Source organism: Neofelis nebulosa, chromosome 3, assembly GCF_028018385.1.
Source record: "Neofelis nebulosa isolate mNeoNeb1 chromosome 3, mNeoNeb1.pri, whole genome shotgun sequence".
NCBI classification, from domain to species: domain Eukaryota; kingdom Metazoa; phylum Chordata; class Mammalia; order Carnivora; family Felidae; genus Neofelis; species Neofelis nebulosa.
The window spans coordinates 78,071,373-78,093,252 of record NC_080784.1 but is presented as its reverse complement, the minus strand read 5'-3'; the positions used below and the strand labels follow the sequence as shown (position 1 = coordinate 78,093,252).

Genomic DNA, 21,880 nt, shown 5'->3' with positions numbered 1-21,880 from the left:
ACATAAGTGGGAGCCAAAACGCTAAACAAAAATTTCAGCATCTCATAAGGTGAGGAGAAAAAGAAATAGAAATACCAATGCATGAGAACTAAATTCCAGGCAAACTGGAAATAGGGCAAACTGTCACAAAGATTGAAAAACTCCAGCCTTGGGGCACCTGGGTAGCTCAGCTGGTTGAGGGCCTGACTTGACCCAGGGCATGATCTCATGGTTTGTGAATTCAAGCCTCATATCAGGCTCACTGCTGTCAGCCTGTCAGCCTAGAGCCCACTTCAGATCCTCTATCCCCCTCCCCCAGGCCCTCCCCAGGTGTGCTCTCCCAAAAAACAAACAAACAAAAAACCCAAAAAACTCCATCTTGAATAAGGTCAGTCTTAAATTAACATAATCAGTACCTAATTTAACTGCTAATCAGAAATCAAAAGGAAATCTCTAGAGGAAGATATTATCACTTAGAGACTTATATTTACCCCTGCCATTTTAAATATAATTTCCAACAATCACCAAGTAACCAACAATAAATGAAGGAAAAACAAATAGAAGTCAACTCAGAAAATCAAGATACTAAAATTTCATATCTAAACACTAAAATAGGGGCACCTGGGTGGCTCAGTCAGCTAAGCGTCCGACTTCAGCTCAGGTAATGATTTCACAGTTTGTGGGTTCGAGCCCCACATTGGGCTCTGTGCTGTCAGCTCAGACTCTGGAGCCTGCTACAGATTCTGTGTCTCCCCCTCTCTCTCTGCCCCTCCCTGGCCTGTGCTCATGCTTGCTCACTCTCTCTCTAAAAAGTAAATTTAAAAAAACTGTAAAAAAATTAAACACCAAAATAAACATAGTTATGGTTCAGGACAACAGATTCTAAGAAAAAGAACTCCAGTAGAGACTAGAAACTTAAACCACTGAACAAAACAAACATGAAATTAAGAACAAATTTACCAATTTACTAAACTCAAAGAAGTACTTAACCAAAGAATAGGTCAATGACAACTAAACAGAAGCATGGTAAGAAAAATAATGAAAACTTGACAAAATAAATAACAGACATACAGACCAAGGCAAAAAGGTCTAACATAAGTGTATCTGGAGTAAAGAAAGAAGTCAAATAGTGCAAAACGAGCAATATTTGAAGACATACTAGGCAACATTTTTTGAAAACTAGGGAAGGGGCACATGGGTGGCTTAGTCAGTCAGGCATCCGACTCTTGGTTTCATCTCAGGTTATGATCTCACAGTTTTGTGGGTTAGAGCCCCACATCGGACTCTGTGCTGAGAGTACAGAGCCTGCTTGGAATTCTCTCTCTCCCTCTCTCTCTGCCCCTCCCCCACTTATGCTGTCTCTGTCTCTTTCAAAATAAATAAATAGCTTACCAAAAAAAAGAAAGAAAGAAAAAGAAAACTGGGGAAAAAACTATTAAGCCATACACTGAAGTGCTACAACCTCCAAACAGGATCAAAGAGTACTACATCTATTTGTATCATAATAAAATTGTCAAAGGAAAAAAATCTTAATAGCAGACAGAGGGAGAGAAAAAGCAGAACAGGTAAGGACACCTACTTGGTTTCAAAAGAGCATGAAGACTGATGGAAGACAAATAAGAATGCAATGACCTCTTTTAGATGCCAAATCAAAATGGCAGCTAAGAATTCCATATCCAGAAACCACCTTTTAATAATAAAAGTGAAAGTACCTAGAATATACCACGTGAAGAGTCTATTTTCTGAACTCCCCTCATCTGCCTAGAAGCACAGACTACCAAAAGAATTCAATTGTCACAAATCCTTCCAATGAAGACTGTGAAGTTGTGCAACCAGGGAAGAATGACTCTTATTATCTAGAAACTTAAAAAGTCAGCATGTGGATAGGAAATTGCCTAAAAGGACATTGTCACAAAACTATCCTATCTCCTAAGGGTCCATTTATCTTTCCTAAAAGTTATTTGTTTTTCCCTAAGTGCCCTTCTTCCTAAAACCTCAAAATGTAATATAACCTCTTTCTTGAGTCACATTTTTCTATGAATTCTCTCCAACATACATGAATTAAAAAAACTCGTCTTTTCTCTTATCAATTTGTCTTTTGTCAGTTTGATTCACAGGCCCTCAACAAAAGAACCTAAGAGGATAGGGGAAAAAATGTTTCCTCTCATGCAAAAGCAAAATAAGCATATTTAATGGCAAAACAGACAGAAATTATCACTAGACAAATGGGTCACTCCCACATTAAACGTTGTTTTTCAGACAGAAGGTAAATAATATCAGATGGATGTAACACAAGGCAGTAAAAAACAAAACAGGGGCACTTGGGTGGCTTAGTTGGTTAAATGTCCAACTTCCACTCAGATCATGATCTCACAGTTACTTTAGAGCCTGGAGCATGCTTCAGAATCTGTGTCTCCTTGTATCTCTCTGCCCCTTCCCCACTAATGCTCTTGTGTGCGTGCTCCCTCTCTCTCTCTCTCTCTCTCTCTCTCTCTCTCTCTCTCAAAAATAAATAAAAACATTTTTAAAATTTTTAAAAAAGAAAAAAGAAAAACTCAACATGGATAAATCTAAAAAGAATACTGAATGTTTACACCAATCAGAATAACTTCTAAAATTCAAAAATACCATTATGTTAAAATATTTAATAGCACTCAAAACAAGACAAATTAAAAGGAATTAGTGTTGTAATGTTCTTTAATTATCCATGAATTGGTGAAAGAACCAATTTATTTAAGATGTTAACAACTCTAATATCCATGTTTCAATCTAGGTAACCACTAAAGGTATCTAAAATAATTAACAACCAATATGCTAATAGGAAAAAAACAAATTTAGCTCAAAAGAAAGGAAAAAAAGAAAAAAGGAACATGCAAAACATACAGCAAATAAAAGGACAGACAATAAGAGGATAAGCTTTAACCTAAATACATCAGGAATATATAGAAAGCAGATTTAATGATACAATTACTGTCAAGTAGATTTTAAGTATGTCATATCATTAAACTGTAACACAATTTCACTAAAAGGTTGCACAAATGTTGAAAGTCATTTTTTCAGAAAAGATAAATAATAAAAAAAGTGTGAAAGAAGATTATATATCTTTATTAATATAAGAAAAAGATAGGGGTGCCTGGGTAGTTAATCACTTGAGTGTCCGACCTCAGCTAACAACCTTACGGTTCTTGAATATGAGCCACACATAGGGCTTTCTGCTGTCAATGCAGAGCCAGCTTCAGATCCTATGTCCTCCTCTCTCTTAGCCTCTCCCCACCCCCCTCAAAAATAAACATTTAAAAAATATACATAAAAAAAAGATTGCTTTAAGAAATTTTATTAGAGATAAATAGATACTTCAAATGATAAGATGAATGATCTAGACAGAAAATCATAACTTTGAGATTCTAAATTTGTATGTTCCCAAGAATATGATATACTACTAGCTATAAAAGATATAAAGCCACACCATATTTTAACAATGTGATTACAAACCCTGATGAAACGGACAGATTTTTCACATACATCCACTAAATGAAGAATGAATATTCTTATCATTTAAATATGGATCATATACACAAACAGACAAAATGTGGGGTGACAAAGAAATCTATAATGAATTTCAAAGGAAGAAATCATACAGAGTATGTTCTCTGACACAATAGAACCAATCTAGAAAAAATAAAATAGAACATTCTGTGCAAAAACTCTAGGATGGCCTCCAACTTTCCCAGCTTTCTGATATCTTCAGCCTTATGTAATCCTCTCAATTAGATTTTGTATAGGAGCTATGGCATGCCTCAAAGCAGTAAAACATGGAAACACTGAAGACATATCATTTCCATTATTATATTAAGTATGATTCAAATTTTCATCTTACTAGCAGACTCTTCTTACTGACTCCTCATCTTGATGGCATAGCTCATGAATTCTGCCATGTTACAGCTACTCTATGAAGTAGCTCATGTAGCAAGAAACTCAGTGCAGCCCTCAGACAACCATCAGCAAGGAACTGGAAATCAGTCGCAGCAACTCACAAAGAACTCAATCCTGCCAACAACCAGATAAACTTAGAAGAAAACACTTCCCCAGTCAAATATCAACTGAGACTGCAGCCCAAAAATACCTTAACCTTTTAAGAGAATCTGAAGCAGAGGGGCCAGACAAGCCATGCCCAGAGTCCTAACCAACACAGACTATGAGATAATAAATGTTTGTTGCTTTAAGGCCAAATTCTGCTAATACTGTTGACACACAGCAATACATGATAACATTTCTTCCCATCAATATTTGAAAAACAAAGGAATACACTGCTAAATAACCCATGCACCAAAGAAAACATGACAATGGAAATTAGAAAATACTTTGAAATAAAAGATAATGAAAACAACAAATTAAAACATGTGGGATTAAGAACAAATATTGTTAAAATGTCGATACCATCCAAAGCAATCTACATATTCCATGCAATACCTATCAAAATAACACCAGCATTCATTCTTCAAAGATCTAGAACAATCCTAAAACTTATATGGAACCAGAAAAGACCCCAAACAGCCAAAGCAATCTGGAAAAAAACAAAACAAAACAAAGCAGGAGGCATCACAATCCCAGACTTCAAGCTATACTACAAAGCTGTAATCATCAAGACAGTATGCTACTGGCACAAGAAGAGACACTCAGATCAATGGAACAGAACAGAGAACCCAGAAACGGACCCACAAACGTATGACCAACTAATCTTTGACAAAGCAGGAAAGAATATCCAATGGAATAAAGATAGTCTCTTCAGCAAGTGATGCTGGGAAAACTGGACATGCAGAACATTGAACCTGGACCACTTTCTTACACCATACACAAAAATAAACTCAAAATGGATGAAAGACCTCAATGTAAGACAGGAAGCCATCAAAATCCTTGAGAGGAAAGCAGGCAAAAACCTCTTTGATCTTGGCCGCAGCAACTTCTTACTCAACACGTCTCCAGAGGCAAGGGAAACAAAAGCAAAAATGAACTATGGGGACATCATCAAAATAAAAGGTTTCTGCACAGCAAAGGAAACAATCAGCAAAACTAAAAGGCAACCGACAGGATGGGAGAAGATATTTGCAAATGACATATCAGATAAAGGGTTAGTATCCAAAATCTATAAAGAACTTATCAAACTCAACACCCAAAAAACAAAGAATCCAGAGAAGAAAAGAGCAAAAGACATGAGTAGACACTTCTCCAAAGAAGACATCCAGATGGCCAACTGACACGTGAAAACATGCTCAACATCACTCATCATCAGGGAAATACAAATCAAAACCACAATGAGATACCACCTCACACCTGTCAGAATGGCTAACATTAACAACTCAGGCAACAACAGATGTTGGCGAGGATGCGGAGAAAGAGGATCTCTATTGCATTGGTGGTGGCAATGCAAGCTGGTGCAGCCACTCTGGAAAACAGTATGGAGGTTCCTCAAAAAACTAAAAATAGAACTACCCTATGACCCAGCAATTGAACTACTAGGCATTTATCCACAGGATACAGGTGTGCTGTTTCGAAGGGACACATGCACCCCCCATGTTTATAGCAGCACTATCAACAATAGCCAAAGTATTAAAGAGCCCACATGTCCATTGATGGATGAATGGGTAAAGAAGATGTGGTATATATATGTGTGTGTGTGTGTATATATATATATATATATATATATATATATATATACACACACACACAAAGGAGTATTACTCGGCAATCAAAAAGAATGAAATCTTGCCATTTGCAACTACTTGGATGGAACTGGAGGGTATTATGCTAAGTGAAATTAGTCAGAGAAAGACAAAAATCATATGACTTCACTCATATGAGGACTTTAAGAGACAAAACAGATGAACATAAGGGAAGGGAAACAAAAACAATATAAAAACGGAGGGGGACGAAACAGAAGAGACTCATAAATATGGAGAACAAATAGAGGGTTACTGGAGGGGTTGTGGGAGGGGGGATGGTCTAAATGGGTAAGGGGCACTAAGAATCTACTACTGAAATCATTACTGCACTATATGCTAACTCATTTGAATGTAAATTTAAATAAACAAACAAAGAAACAAACAACATGTGGGATTTTGCTAAATCAATGCTTGGAGAGAAATGTATACACTAAATAAATTTATACACTAAATTGATACACTAAATAAATTCAAAACACGGAAGAAACTCTGAAAATAAATTACCTAAGTACAAAACTGAAAAAATGAGAAACACATCACAAAAAATTCAATGTATTGAAAATAAAATAACAAAGAAGAGAAATTAAAAATATATCAAATAAAAATGCACTTTAGAAAATCAACAAACTTAAAAAGTTGGTTCTTTCAAAAACTCCAAAATATCAACAATTAAAATTAATAACTGAGGTCAGAAAGATTACTAGATTGAAGTGATCTAGATCACTACAAGTGATATACAAAATATACAAAAATAAACTATACTCTATTTAATAGTTACCCAAAAGTCAAAGTAATTTTTAAATACTATTTTGAAAAGCATTAAAAATCATCAAAAGATGTAAGAACTAACCAAATGTGATATAATTGTGTATACAAACAAAAAGAATGCTAAGAGACGTTAAAGAACACTTAAAGAAATTAAAGGACTATGCAATGTTCATGAAAGTTAAAGGCTCAATACTGTAAAGATATGAATTCTACACAAAGTCATATATAGTTGTATAGTTGTATAGCTACACAAATCCCAGTCAAAATTCTAGCAGGTCTTCTGCAGAATCTGACAAGTTCATTCTAACAGTTACACAAAAATGTAAAGAACAAAGAATAGCTGAGACATTCTTGAAGAGGAGGAGGAAAGAGGAGGGAAAATAATAATCATAATCATAACAGAAGACTAATACCACCAAATATTAGGACCTATTATATTGATGTATTAAGACAGTGTAGTAGTGGGGCAAACACAGATGAACAGACCAATGAATCAGAAGAGAATATCCAGAAACAGACCCAGATTTAAGACAGAGTTACTTTTGTAATAAGGAGGAAGAAGATGGAATTTTTCAATAATTAGGTCTGAATCAATCAATCACATAAAACTAACCATGACTTCTATCTCAGATCATAACAAACAAATGAATTCCAAAAGGGTCATAGACAAATCCTAAACACTTCTAGAAGCTTTCATAAGATCACATAAAATAGTATCTTCATTACTTAAAGATTTCTTGAAAAACCATAAAATACAACATGAAGAAAAATACTGAAAAACTGGACTTCTTTAAAATTAAAGATCTGTGCTTATGAAGGCCACTATTAAGAAAATTAAAAGGCAAACTTTAGAAAAGGAGAATACATTTGTAATACTTATAGTCCACAAGGAACTTATATTCTTAAATATACAAAAATACTTACAAATAAGGAAAAGGCAATAATCATAATTCTTAAAAATGAGCAAAGTACACGAATAAGCTCTTCACAAAAGATTTCCAAAAGGCAAGTAAATTCATGAAAAGGTGTTCAAGATTACCAGTCATCAGGGAAATACAAATAAAACTATAAGCTATCCCACCAGAATCGCTATATTTTTTAAAAAATGGTATTTTCAAATGTTGGCAAGGAAATTAAGTAACAGGGATTCTCATCATCATAAAATATATAAAAAAACGTTTATAGCAATTTTATTTATAATAGCCAACAATAGCAACTACTGAGAATGCCAGTAAGAGTAAAATTTTTTTTAAATAAAATATTCATATAATAAAATACAGATCAGTATCAGAAAGAACCAACTAATTTTATACATAACAAAATAAATTTCACTAACAATGTCGGGCAAAAGTACAAAAGAATATTATATGAAAAAGTACTCAAGTATACTATATAGAAAGAAAAGTTTTTAAAACTCATGTATGTTATGAGGGGCACCTGGGTGGCTCAGTTGGTTAAGCATCTGACTTTTGATTTAGGTTCAGGTCATTATCTCACAGTTCAGGAGTCTGAGCCCAAGTCAGGCTCCACACTGACACCGGGGTGCCTGTTTAGGATTCTCCCTCTCTCCTTTCACTGCCCCTCCCCTGCTCATGTTTTTCTCTCTCCCTCTCAGAGTAAATAAATAAAACTCAAAAAAACAAAACAAACAAAGAAAAAAAACACCTCATCTATGCTATTAGAAAGCAAGAGTTTAAGAGATGGTTAACTTCGGTGCTACTTAAGACCTCTACATGTAATGACTCATATGGAACTTTAGTAATGATAACACAGTTCTAAACCTCCCAGCAAAATACTTTGGATATATAAACAATTGACCCATTCTGATGAATGCTACCACAAGACCACTTTACCTACCATGAATGCTAACAGAATGATTCATCTCATATAAGTGAGATGCTTCTGGGAACATGTTTGTTATGTATACGTCTTCTAAACTTCTTTCTTTAAAAGGAACTGGAGGGGCACCTGGGTGGCTCAGTTAAGTGTCTAACTCTTGATTTCAGTTCAGGTCATGGTCTCAAGGGTCTCAAGTCCTGCGTGAAGCTCTGTGCTGCTAACTTGAGATTCTCTCTCTCCTCCCACTCTCTCTCTCTGCCCTTCCCCCACTCTCACCCACACATGCCCTCTCTTTCTGTCAAATTAAATAAACTTTTTTAAAAAAGGAACTGGAAAGAAAGGTTGGGTAGGTAGCTAGGATTATTTTTTCAGTATAATAGCAGAAGTGAATAAACTGCACCTAGACAATACCTGTCTACAAAAGTTAGACCCAACAATAGTCATCAACGATGGCATATCTATAAGCAGGTACCAGGGTACATGTCTTTATAGCCATATTTTAGTCAAAATGTCAATAAAATATGCATAGACTTTGATACAAAGCAGTGATTACACTCCTAGTAAACTGCCATATCAACATTTTCCCACAAGTGTAGAAAAACTTGTATGTAAAAGGAATTTCACTAAAAAATTGCTTACAAAAGTGAAAACCTAAAAGAACCAAAATATGCAAACCTATAAGAATAGATTCTTCTGAATTGACAACAAAATGTTTCCCATAACATATTGTTAAGTGAGAAAATAAAATTAAAATATTATGTACAATGTGAGTTTGGGGAAAATATGAAGGAAAATACACCAAACTGCCATTTATCTAGAATGAAGTCATCAAAACAGGGCCACGAACTAAATCTGCCTGCCAACAGTTTTTGTTAATAAAGTTTTATTGGAACAAAGCCATGCCCACTTATTAACTATAGCTGTTCTCACATCATAACTCTACAGTAAGTTGAGTAGTAGTGGCAGACCATATGCTCTGCAATGCCTAGAATATTTACTATATGGCCCTTTAAAAAAGTATGCCACCCCATGCTTTAGAAAGGAGAATGTATGTTTTCCCCCTTGTATTTCTCTGTTCTTTGAAGTTTTACAATAAGGAGTAATTAAAAGAAAGAAAAACAGATCCTTAAAGAAAACAGAAAGCTTTCTGCTCTTCTACCACTTTTCACATTCTCTCTTAAGTTCATACGCACTATTTACAATTTGATTCAAAATCTGTCACACCCTCTCCATTACCTCCAAACTGTAGATGTTAATGCAATTTTTATGATTTTTGAGTGAGATTATTAGGGTATTTTTCAAATACTATTAAACAGTACACATTCAGGCATTACCGATAAAAACAATCCCTAGTGCAAGTTTAAAATCTGCTAATGAATAACTTGCTTTGACTCTGCAGATAGAGAAAGCAAGGGCTTTCACGAGTATAAACGTGAAATACTGGTTTGTGCTTCTTAGTTTCTCTTTAGAGACCAAAAACCACATCGTGAATTAACATCAATATATTGCCTCATAGCACTCAAACACTAATTGATTAGTCAAAGGTACATCAACCTCCTAGTCCCCAACCAAGCAACCTCAAAGTTATTCTCATCTCCTCCTTCTTCCCTATCACCTTCGCCCCTAATCAATCAGCAAATACTGTCAGTATTTCCTATGTAGTATTTCCAGTTTTAAATAATGTATTTCCTATGTAATACTTCCAGGTTTAATTAATGTATTTCACTACATAATATTTCCAGGTTTAATTGTTTCACAGCCAATGTCCTAAAAATCAAGCTTTAATCATTTCACATCTAGACTATAACAGAATATGAATTTGGGGGGCGCCTGGGTGGCGCAGTCGGTTAAGCGTCCGACTTCAGCCAGGTCACGATCTCGCGGTCCGTGAGTTCGAGCCCCGCGTCAGGCTCTGGGCTGATGGCTCAGAGCCTGGAGCCTGTTTCCGATTCTGTGTCTCCCTCTCTCTCTGCCCCTTCCCCGTTCATGCTCTGTCTCTCTCTGTCCCAAAAATAAATAAAAAACGTTGAAAAAAAAATTTAAAAAAAAAAAGAATATGAATTTGGAGTACTTGCTCTGATCTTTTAACATGTTTGTATATAATCCCCCTCTGTCTTTTGAATCACTGTCAAATATCTACGCAACATCTACTGTATGATAAAGGCGAGGCTAAACACTGGAGACAAGCTTTTCCTATATTTTAGATGGGGAGAAAGACAATACCCTGTGCTACTATGTGATCTTGTGAATGTTTTCACAGACAAGCTGGCACCCAGTCATTGCTCAAGACCCTCTCCCAGAGAATCAGCGCAGGTCCAATATATGAGGAACTCTGAAGTTTGGGGTTTTGAAACACAGCCCCATCTGAGATAAAACTCTGGAGGAAGGAGCCACCTGGCAAGCAGACACCTTGGACACAGACCGGGTAAAGGAAGCAGACAGAAGCCTGAGACAAAGGAGAGGTGTTTGATCACATGTCTGTGAGGGCACGAAATTCATGCGCCAAAGACTACAGAGCTAGTTGAAGCCATTTCACCTTTACAAACGCGCACATGCACACACAGGAATCGACCCCAGTGAGCTAATAAGCAGGGCTACCAAGCAGAGAATAGAGCTGTTAAACCAAACCCTGCCCACCTGCACCGTTTAGGCACAGCCCTCAAAGACCAGCACAAATCCTTTCCATCTGCTTAGTGTACAGACTACAGTGTGTTACAAAGTTTGCTCTATGGTAAACTGGATGAAACTTCATTTGTATCTCATTCTGTTTGCTTGTTCATTTGTTCATTTTCTTTGTCTCTGTTTTTACTTATATTATCTTTTTCTTTTCCTTTTCTTAGGTACAGCAAGAGCTAATTTCTTTTATATTATTTTATACTATTTTATTTTATTTTATTTTATTTTATTTTATTTTATTTTATCTTATCTTATTTTATTTCATTATGTAAAAAATTTTGGGGGGAGCTCCTGGGTGGCTGAGTTTGTTATATGTCCAACTTCAGCTCAGGTCATGATCTCGCTGTTCATGAGTTTGAGCCCCACATTGAGAATGCTGCTCTCAGCATGGAGCCCACATCAAATCTTCTGTCCCCCTCTCTGTCCCTCCCCTGCTCATGCTCTCTTTCTCAAAAATAAATTTAAAAAAATTTTTTTAATTAAAAATTTTTAAACTTGTTTTTCCCCTTTCTCTTTTTTCTCTTTTCTGTGACGCTTCTCTCAACAAGCAGCCTGAAACACACCTAGGATCTAGCTTCCTTTATTTGATTTGGTTTTGGTTTTAATTTAAAAAATTTTTATTTTATTAATTTTTTTTCTTCCTACAAAATGACAGGACAGAGTAATTCACCCAAAAAGAAAGAACAGGAAGAAATAATGGCATGGATTTAATCAACACAGATATAATTAAGATGTCTGAATTAAAATTCAAACCCACAATTATAAAAATACTAGCTAGGGTTGAAAAAAACCATGGAAGATAGCAGAGGATCCCTTTCTGCAGAGATAAAAGAAATAAAATCTAGTCAGGCCAAAATTAAAAATGCTATACTGAGATGCAATCTTGAATGGGTGCCATGACAGCAAGGATGGACAAAGGAGAGCAGTGAATCAGTGAGCTAGAAGACAAAATTATGGAAAATAATGAAGCAGGAAAAAAAAAGATGAAAACAAAGGCAAAAGATCACAATACAAGACTTAGAGAACTCAGTGACTTATTAAAGAGAAATAACATTTGTATCACAGAAGTCCCAGAAGATGAAGAATGAGAAAAAAGGGCCTAAGATTAATGTGAGCAAATTATAGCTAAAAACTTTTCTAATCTGGGGAAGGACACAGACATCAAATTCCAAGAAGAACACAGAATTCCCATTAGATTCAACAAAAACCAACCATCACCAAGACATACCATAGTCAAATCACACAATACACACACAAGGAAAAAATTGTGAAAGCACCAAGCATACAAGGAAAGACAGATTTCCTTTCCTTTCCTTTAGCATACAAGGAAAGACAGATTAGGTATGCAGCAGATCTTTCCACAGAAACTTGGCAGGCCAGAAAGGAGTGGTAGGATATATTCAACATGCTGAATTGCAAAACCATGCACAGCCAAAAATTCTTTATCCAGCAAGGCTGTCATTCAAAATAGAAGGAGAGATAAAGAGTGTCCAGACTAGCAAAAACCAAAGGAGTTTGTGACCACTAACCTAGCTTTACGAGAAACTTTAAGGGGGACTCTTTGAATGGAGAAAACATAAACAAAACAAAACAGACCAAAAGCGACAAAGACTAGAGAGGACCAGAGAACATCACCAGAAACACCAAATCTGCAGGCTACACAATGACACTAAATTTGTATCTTTCAGTAGTCACTCAAATTTGTAAATGGACTAAAGGTTCCAATAAAAAGACATAAGGGTATCAGAATGGATTAAAAAAAACCCATCTATATCCTGTCTACAAGAGATTCATTTTAGACCTAAAGACACCTGCAGATTCAAAGCAGGGGATGGAGAACCATCTACAATGCTAATGAACGTCAAAAGAAAGCCAGAGTAGCTATACTTATATCAGACAAACTAGATTTTAAAACAAAGACTGTAACAAAAGATGAAGAAGGGCATTATACCATTATTAAGGGGTCTATCCACCAAGAAGACCTAACAATTTTAAATATTTATACCTCCAATTTTGAAGTACCTGAATATATAAATCAGTTAATCACAAACATAGAGGAACTCAAAGATAATAATACAATAATTATAGGAGACCTTAACACCCCACATACAACCATGGACAGATCATCTAAGCAGAAAATCAATAAGGAAACAATGGCTTTGAATGACACACTAGACTGCATGGACTTAACAGATATATTCAGAAAATTTCATCCTAAAGCAGCAGAACACACATTCTTCTAAGTGCACATGGAATATTCTCCAGAATGCATCACATACTGGGTCAAAAAATCAGCCCTAAACAAGTACAAAAAGATTGGGACTATATACCATGCATATTTTCAGAACACAACACTATGGAACTTGAAATCAACCATAAGAAACAATTTGAAACACCACAAATACTTAGAGATTAAAGAATATCCTACTAAAGAATGAATTCGTTAACCAAGAAATTAAGACATAAAAAAGGACATGGAAGCCAATGAAAATGAAGACATAACAGTTTAAAACATCTGGAATGCAGCAAGGGCATTCATAAGAGGGAAGTATATAGCAATCCAGGCTTTCCTAAAGAAGGAAGAAATGTTTCAAATAAACAACCTAACCCGATACCTAAAAAAAACTGCAAAAAAAAGAGCAAATAAAGCCCAAAACCAGCAGAAAAGAAAAAATAGCAGAAATCAATGATACTGAAATTAAAAAAAAAAAAAAATGTGACTCAGTAAGTTAAATGTCTGACTTCAGCTCAGGTCATGATCTCACGGATCATGGGTTCGAGCCCCAGGTCAGGCTGTGGGCTAACAGCTCAGAGCCTGGAGCCTGCTTCGGATTTTGTGTCTCCCTCTCTGTCTGCCCATCCCCCACTTGCATTCTGTCTCAGTCTCGGTCTCTCTCTCTCTGTCTCTCTGTCTCTCTCTCTCTCTCTCAAATAAACAAATATTAAAAAAAGTAAAAAACAAAAACCAGATCAATGAAACTAGGAACTGGTTCTTTGAAACAAATAACAAAAGTGACAAATCCTTAGCCAGAATAATCAAAAAGAAAAAGGAAAGGACCCAAATAAATAAAATCATGAATGAAGGAGGAAAGATCACAACCAATACCACAGAAATACAAACAATAATAAGAGAACACTGGGGTGCCTGGGTGGCTCAGTTGGTTAAGTGGCCGACTTAACCAAAATAAATAACAAATAAAACATTAAAAAATTTTTTTAAAAATAAGAGAACATTATGAGTAATTATATACCAACAAATCGGGAAATATGAAAGAAATGGATAAATTCTGAGAAACATATAAACTACCAAAACTGAAATAGGAAAAAACAGAAAATCTGAACAGATGCAAAACAAGTAATCAAAAATCTCCCAACAAATAAGAATCCAGGGCCAAATGGCTTCTCAGCGGAATTCTACCAAATATCTGAAGAAGAGTTAATACTATTCTTTTGAAGCTGTTCCAAAAAAATAGAAATGGAAGGAAAACTTCCAAATTCATTCTATGAGGCCAGCATTACCTTGATTTCAAAAACAGACGAAGACCCCACTAAAAAGGAGAAAGGGAACCTGGGTAGCTCAGTCAGAGAAGCATCCAACTTCACCTCAAGTCATGGTCTCACAGTTTGTGGGTTGGAGCCTCATGTCGGGCTCTGTGCTGACAGCTCAGAGCCTGGAGCCTGCTTGGATTCTGTGTCCCCCTCTTTCTCTGCCCCTCCCTGCTCAAGCTCTGTCTCTCCTTCAAAAACAAGTAAACATTAAAAAAAAAAAAATTTTAAGTATCAACTGTCTTTGTACACACAATTTTTTGCAATCACACTAAAAAAAATATTTTTAAAGGAGAATTACAGACAAATATGCCTGATGGACATGGATGCAAAACTTCTCAACAAGATACTAGCAAATCAAATCCAATACATTAACAGAATCATTCACCACATTCAAGTGGGATTTATTCCTCGGCTGCAGATGTGGTTCAATATCTGCAAATCAATCAGCATGATACATCACACTATTAAAAGAAAGGATAAGAACCACATGAATCTCTCAATGGATGCAGAAAAAGCACTTGACAAAATACAGTACCCATTCTTGATACAAACTCTCAAGAAAGTGAGAATAAAAAGAACATACCTCAACATCATAAAGGCCATATATGAAAGACGCACAGCTAATATCATCCTAAATGGGGAAAAGCTTTCCCACTAAGGTCAGGAACATGACAGGAAATGTCCACTCTCAACACTGTTGTTGAAAACAGTACTGTAAGCCCTAGCCTCAGCAGTCAAACAAAAAAAAGAAGTAAAAGTCATACAAATTGGCAAGGAAGAAGTCAAATGTTTGCTCTTCCCAGAAGACATGATACTCTCTTTGGAAAACCCAACAGACTCTACCACAAAACTGCTAGAACTGATACATTAATTCAGCAATGATGCAGGGTATAAAATGAACATACAGAAATCAGTTGCATTTCTATCCACCAATAAAGAAGAAGAGAAATCAAGAATCAACCCCATTTACAGTTGTACCAAAAGTCATAAAATAACTAAGAATAAACCTAACTAAAGAGATTTAAGATCTCTACACTGAAAACTATAAAAAGCTTATGAAAGAAATTGAAGACACAAAGAAATGAAAAACATTCCACATTAACGGCCTGGAAGAACAAATATTGTTAAAATGTCTATACCACCCAAAGCAATCTACACATTCAATGCAATCCCTATCAAATTAACACCAGCATTCTTCAAAGAGTCAGGACAAACAATGCTAAAATTTGTATGGAACCAGAAAAAGACCCCAAATAGCCAAAGTAATGTTGGAAAAAAAAAATGAAAGCTGGAGGCATCACAATTCCAGACTTCAAGCTGTATTACAAAGCTGTAATCATCAAGACAGTATGGTGCTGGGGTGCCTGGGTGGCTTACTTGCTTGAGCATCTGACTCTTGATTTTTGGCTCAGGTAATGTTCTCACAGTTTGTGCCATCAAGACTCAGGTCAGGCTCTGCACTGACAGCATGGAGACTGCTTGAGAATCTCTCTCTCTCTCTTCCTCTGCCCCTCCCCTGCTGTCTCTCAAAATAAATAAATAAACTTAAAAAAAAAACCCTATGGTACTTCCACAAAAAAAGACCAGAAATGGACCCACAAAAGTATGCCAACTAATCTTTGACAACACAGGAAAGAATATCCAATGGAAAAAAGACAGTCTGTTCAGCAAATGGTGTTGGGAAAAATGGAAAGTGACGTGCAAAAGAACAAACCTGGACCACTATCTTACACCATACACAAAAATAAACTGAAAATGGATGAAAAACATAAATGTGAGACAAGAAACCATCCAAATCCTAAATGAGACCAGGCAACAACCTCTTTGACCTAGGCCACAGCAACTTCTTACTACACGTCTCTGGAGGCAAAACAAAAATGAACTATTGAGACTTCATCACTAAGTTAAAAACCTTATGCACAGTGAAGGAAACAACTAAAACTAAAACAAAACTAAAAGACAATTGACAGAATAGGAGAAGGTACTTGCAAATGACATCTGATAAACGGTTAGTATCCAAAACCTATAAAGCACTTACCAAACTCAACACCCAAAAAACAAATAATCCAGTGAAGAAATGGGCAAAAGACATGAACAGACACTTTTCCAAAGAAGACAACCAGATGGCTAACAGGCACATGAAAGAGAAAATCATAGATCATCAGGGAAACAGAAATCATAACCACCATACTACCTCACATCTATCAGAATGACTAAAATTAACAGCTCAGGAAACAACAGGTGTTGGCAAGGATGTGGAGAATGGGGACCACTTTTGCACTGTTAGAGGAAATGCAAACTTGTGCAGTCAATCTGGAAAACAGTATGGAGGCTCCTCAAAAACGTAAAAATAGAGCTACCCTATGACCCAGAAATTGCACTACTAGGTATTTATCCAAACGATATAAAAATGATGACTCAAAGGGGCACACCTTTAATACATCCCAATATTTACAGCAGCACTATCAACAATAGCCAAATTATGGAAAGAGCCCAAATGTCCATCAACTGATGAATGGAAAGAAGATGTGATAAATATACACAATGAAATATTACTTAGCGATCAAAAGGAAAGAAATCTTACCATCTGCCAGAATGTGGATGGAACAAGAAAGTATTATGCTAAGCAAAATAAATCACTCAGAGAAAGACAAATGCCATATGATTTCACTCATTTGTGGAATTTAAGAAATAAAACAGGTGAACATAGATGAAGGGAAGCAAAAATATGATAAAAACAGAAAGGGAGACAAACCGTAAGAGACTCTTAAATACAGAGAACAAACAGAGTTGCTGGAGGGGTGTTGGCTGGGGAGATGGGGTAAAGGGGCAATGTGTATTAAGGAGGGCACTTGTTGGGATGGGCACTGAATGTCATATGTAAGTGATCAATCACGAAATTCTACTCCTGAAACCATTATTACACTATATGTTAACTTAGATTTAAGTAAAACTTTAAAAAAATTAAAATAAACTGCAAAGTTTATAATTGTTATGCAGCAATAGATAATAAAATAATTACTGCATAAGAATGCATGTGCTATCATAGCTGAGTAGAAGCAAAGATGACTGTGACCTCTTCAAAAACAAAGACAACAACAACAAAAACAAAAACAATAGAGAGCCAGAGCATAAAGATGAGCTTTAAATAAAAGGCAAAAGCAACAAAGAGAAGAAAAGACATTCCAGACACCAGCATAAACCAGGTATACACCAGTATAAACAAAGTTACAGAGATTTTTAAAAATGTGTTCTATTTTGAAGAGAACCAAAACATTCTTTCATGTTTATTTTTGTGACACTTATCACAAATTATCTGCAATAATTCCAAAAGCTGTTTCTTTCTGTAACATTTTCCAGGGCCCTTCAGGCACTCAACATCATAGTTGCAATTATTATAATAGCCACCAATCAAACTTCTTTCCATTAGTCTTATTATTCTAGCCAATGCTTCATCAAAATTATTTTTCCAAAATGAAAACCTGATCATCACTGTATACTTTTTAAAGTTCAACCTACCTTGCCATGAATCAACAAAAGAGAGCTAACACCCTTGCATGGCTTAGAAACTAGGCTCATTTTTGCTATTCCTTTACACTGTAAGACTTCTTTCTCAAACATTACACACTGTATTTTACACCTCTTTGCATCTGTTCCTAGTATTCTCTCAGCCAGGAATGACCTCATTTTTTATTCCATCTTGCCTATCTTACTAATCCTTCAAAGCAAAACTCAAAAGTCAACTACATAAAACCTTTCCTGATCCTACATCTGTTTTCCCTCCACAGAACTAATCCTCTACCAAGGTGTGTATGCCTTTTTTGTGGTACTTATTCCATCATATCATTCTGTATGAAACCACCTCAATTATTTTCCATTCCATATTGCACCAACCCTGTATAATTTATTCTTATATTCCTAGAGCACAGACAGTGTCCAATAGTGCTTGCATGGAAAAAAACTCTGAATACTCATGCCAGGCAATTCTAGGCTATTACATGTGAGGAATACAAAGATGCATAAAACTGTCCATGGGGAGTTTACCATCTAACATAGGAAACAGGACTACATGCAAATAGTAAAAAGTAAATGTGATAAGTGCCTTAAGGTTCTTAAAACCCTACTCTCGGTTCCCTGTATTTTCAACTCATATAACCATATATAACTGCCCAACGAAAATCTTCATGTGAATGCCCACTGGAAATTTCAAATTTAGCATTTCCAAAACAGAACTCTTGATTTTACCTACCTACTGTCAATCAAACCTCTTTCCCTATCTCTACCTCACCTTTTTCCACTTCAATAAATAGCACCTAAGTCCACTTAAACCTAGGATTAAATAATCAATGTTAGTTAGCAAGGATATGGAGAAATTCAAACTCCTGTGCACTGTTAGTGGGAATGTGAAATTGTGTACCCACTAAAGAAAGCAGTAGGGCAATTCCCCAAAAAAAATTAAAATATGATCATACATGGATCATATGATCCCGCAATTCTACTTCTGGGTTCATAGTCAAAAGAACTGAAAGCAGAGACTAGCAGCATCACTCACAATAACCAAAAGGTAAAAGCAACCCAGTGTCCACCAATGGATGAAAGAATAAAATAAAATGTGATATATACATACAGTGAAATAAAAGGAAATTCTGACACGTGCTACAGCATGGATTAATCTTAAAGACATTGTGATAAGTAAAAAAAAAAAAAAAAAAAGCCAGACATCAAAAGACAAATACTATATGATTCCACTAGAGAGTACCTACAGTAGTCAAATTCATAGAGACTGAAAGTACAGTGGTGGTTGCCAGGGGCCAGTGGGGAGAGAGGAATGGGAAGTTACTTAATAGGTGCAAAGTTTCAGTTCTCCAAGATAAAGTGAGTTCTGGGAGATGCATGGTAATAACAGTTGCAGAACAATGTGAACATACTTAATGCCCTAAGATGCTTAAGGTGGTAAAATTTACGTCATATATATTTTACCACAGTTAAAAATAAATTAAAATTGGGGTGCCTGGGTGGCTCAGTCAGTGAAGCATCTGGCTCAGGTCATAAGCTCCCAGTTAGTCTTGAGATTGAGCCCCACAGCAGGCTCCACACTGGGTGTGGTGCCTGCTTATGATTCTCTCACCCTCCCTCTCCCTCTGCCCGTCCCTGCTTGTGATCTCTCTTTCCCTCTCTCAAAAAATAAAAAATTAAAAAATTAAAATTAAAAAACACTTAAGTTAAATGTCACCATCAAAAAATAAAACCAAACAGCAAAAGTCATATTATGCCATTCCTCCACTTAAAACCCTGCAATGTATTCTCACTGCACAAGATTAAATCCAAGTATCTTATCCCAGCTTACAGGGCCCTGTGTGACATGAAATCTCAGTTCTTCTAACATTCCTAAACCTCTCTCCCTTACTTATTCTGCTCCAGCCACTCTAGTCTTTTGTTTCAATAATAAACAAACATCATTCCCTCACCAAGGCCTTTGTTTTTGCTATTTCCTCACCTCAAAATGTTGTGATCTAGATCTCAACCTGAGATTTGAGTTCTCTTCATTCAAATCAAGCGTCACTTCTTCACAAATCTCTAAACACTATATTGGCCTCCCTATAAACTTTCCCCTCTTCGGGGTGCCTGGGAGGCTCAGTCAGTTAAGCATCTGACTCTCGGTTTGGGCTCAGGTCATGATCTCATGGTCCATGGGTTCGAGCTCCACATAGAGCTCTGTGCTGACAGTGCACAGGTCTGCTTGGGATTCCCTCTCTCCCTCTCTCTGCCCTTCTCCCTCTTGCTCTCTAGGTCTCTCTCTCTCTCAAAATAAGTAAATAAACTTAAAAAAAAATTTAAACTTTCCCCTCTTTACTCTCCTAACATAATCCTGCTTTGTTTTCCTCTAGGCATTTATTACTATCTGAATTATCTTATTTGTTCACTAACTTATTTGTTATTTTTCCTCTCCTCCATGAAAGTCAAATGTTATTCACAGCTACATCCTCAGATTCCACAGCAGTGCCTGCAACGTAGGACACAACCAATAATAGGTACTAAACAAATGACAGAAAATAAGTGCCAAAACCACCTTCAATGTATTATTTTGTCCTTTCTTTACATCCAAAATCTTAATTTCCATAAGATCCAATTCAATCTTCTTTCCCTCTAAGGAATATTTTGCAATTCTATTCTACAAAGACTTTATTTTATGTCAATCTTATACCTAATGCTTATTTTACATATACACATGTATATATATGGCATATACTTATTTATACAGTATCATAAAAATTCTACTTGAGTGCTATTACTCTATTTTCACTATCAGACCACAGCTGATTGAGGTAGCACATCATTTAATTATTCTTTTTTAATCAACCATAGCACCTAAGAGGCACCATGTAGGTAGGCTGTATTCAGTCATTATTTGATAAATGGATAGTTTGTGGCAATGCTTTAAAGTAAATATCTTCAAGTATCTACATTTATCTAAGTAATTAAAATCCAAATTCTAGAGCTTTTAGATTAGATACAAATATATCAGAATTTTAAGTTTGAAACCATTTCATTGCATCATACAAAATATTACCGTCTAACATCAATATTATGGAATTTGATTAGGGTGTATATATAGTATTAAATACTTTCAAACAAGATAGGAAGCATACACATTTTTTCCCTTCATAATTTACAAAATGCTTTTAAATCACAGGCCTCCCATTTAGACACACAAATATGGTTTTCCCTTTCATTATGGGAAATATAAAAATTACTTCACAAGATATCGGAATGAGTATTTTTTTTTTTTGCTTTCCTAAGGGACCAATTTTTTTTCTATCTATATGCATATTTTACTAAATATACAAATTATACAGTATTTAGTAACTGTAATTTAATCTATTAGTTGTACAAACTATTATTTCTAATAAAGAAAAGATAAACTAAAGTTTTAATTATAATAAGCAGTCTCAAAACATTAGGTTCACTGTATAGTAGATTAAATCTCTAAATGCAGAACACAAAATGATTCACATATTTTAATATTAAGAAGAAAAACTATGTATAATTTATACCTACAGTACAAGAAGAAAAAAATGCTTGTGTCAGCCTTAGGAAACAAACAGCCCCATCAAGTGACCAACTAGAAAAGATTCACGCTGGAGGCTCAATAAATAACGGTAATGATGACAACCATCTCCCATAACTACATTACAGCCCATTGTCCACATCTGATTATACGAGTCTAGACCTTGGGTAAGCACATACACACATTTTCACCAAGAGTTTTCCAATATTACTGCTCTGCTTCCTGAGCTTTCTGTGACCCCCATTAGCAGAAACTGTCAGATTTTCTCTACTAAACATCT

General features: G+C 35.7%; 1 protein-coding gene across 6 annotated transcripts in view; it reads right to left on the bottom strand.

Moving 5' to 3' along the window:
• The window catches only part of LRBA (LPS responsive beige-like anchor protein), a 780,253-nt gene that overhangs the window by 462,667 nt on the left and 295,706 nt on the right, over positions 1–21,880 (bottom strand). The window lies entirely within an intron of this gene.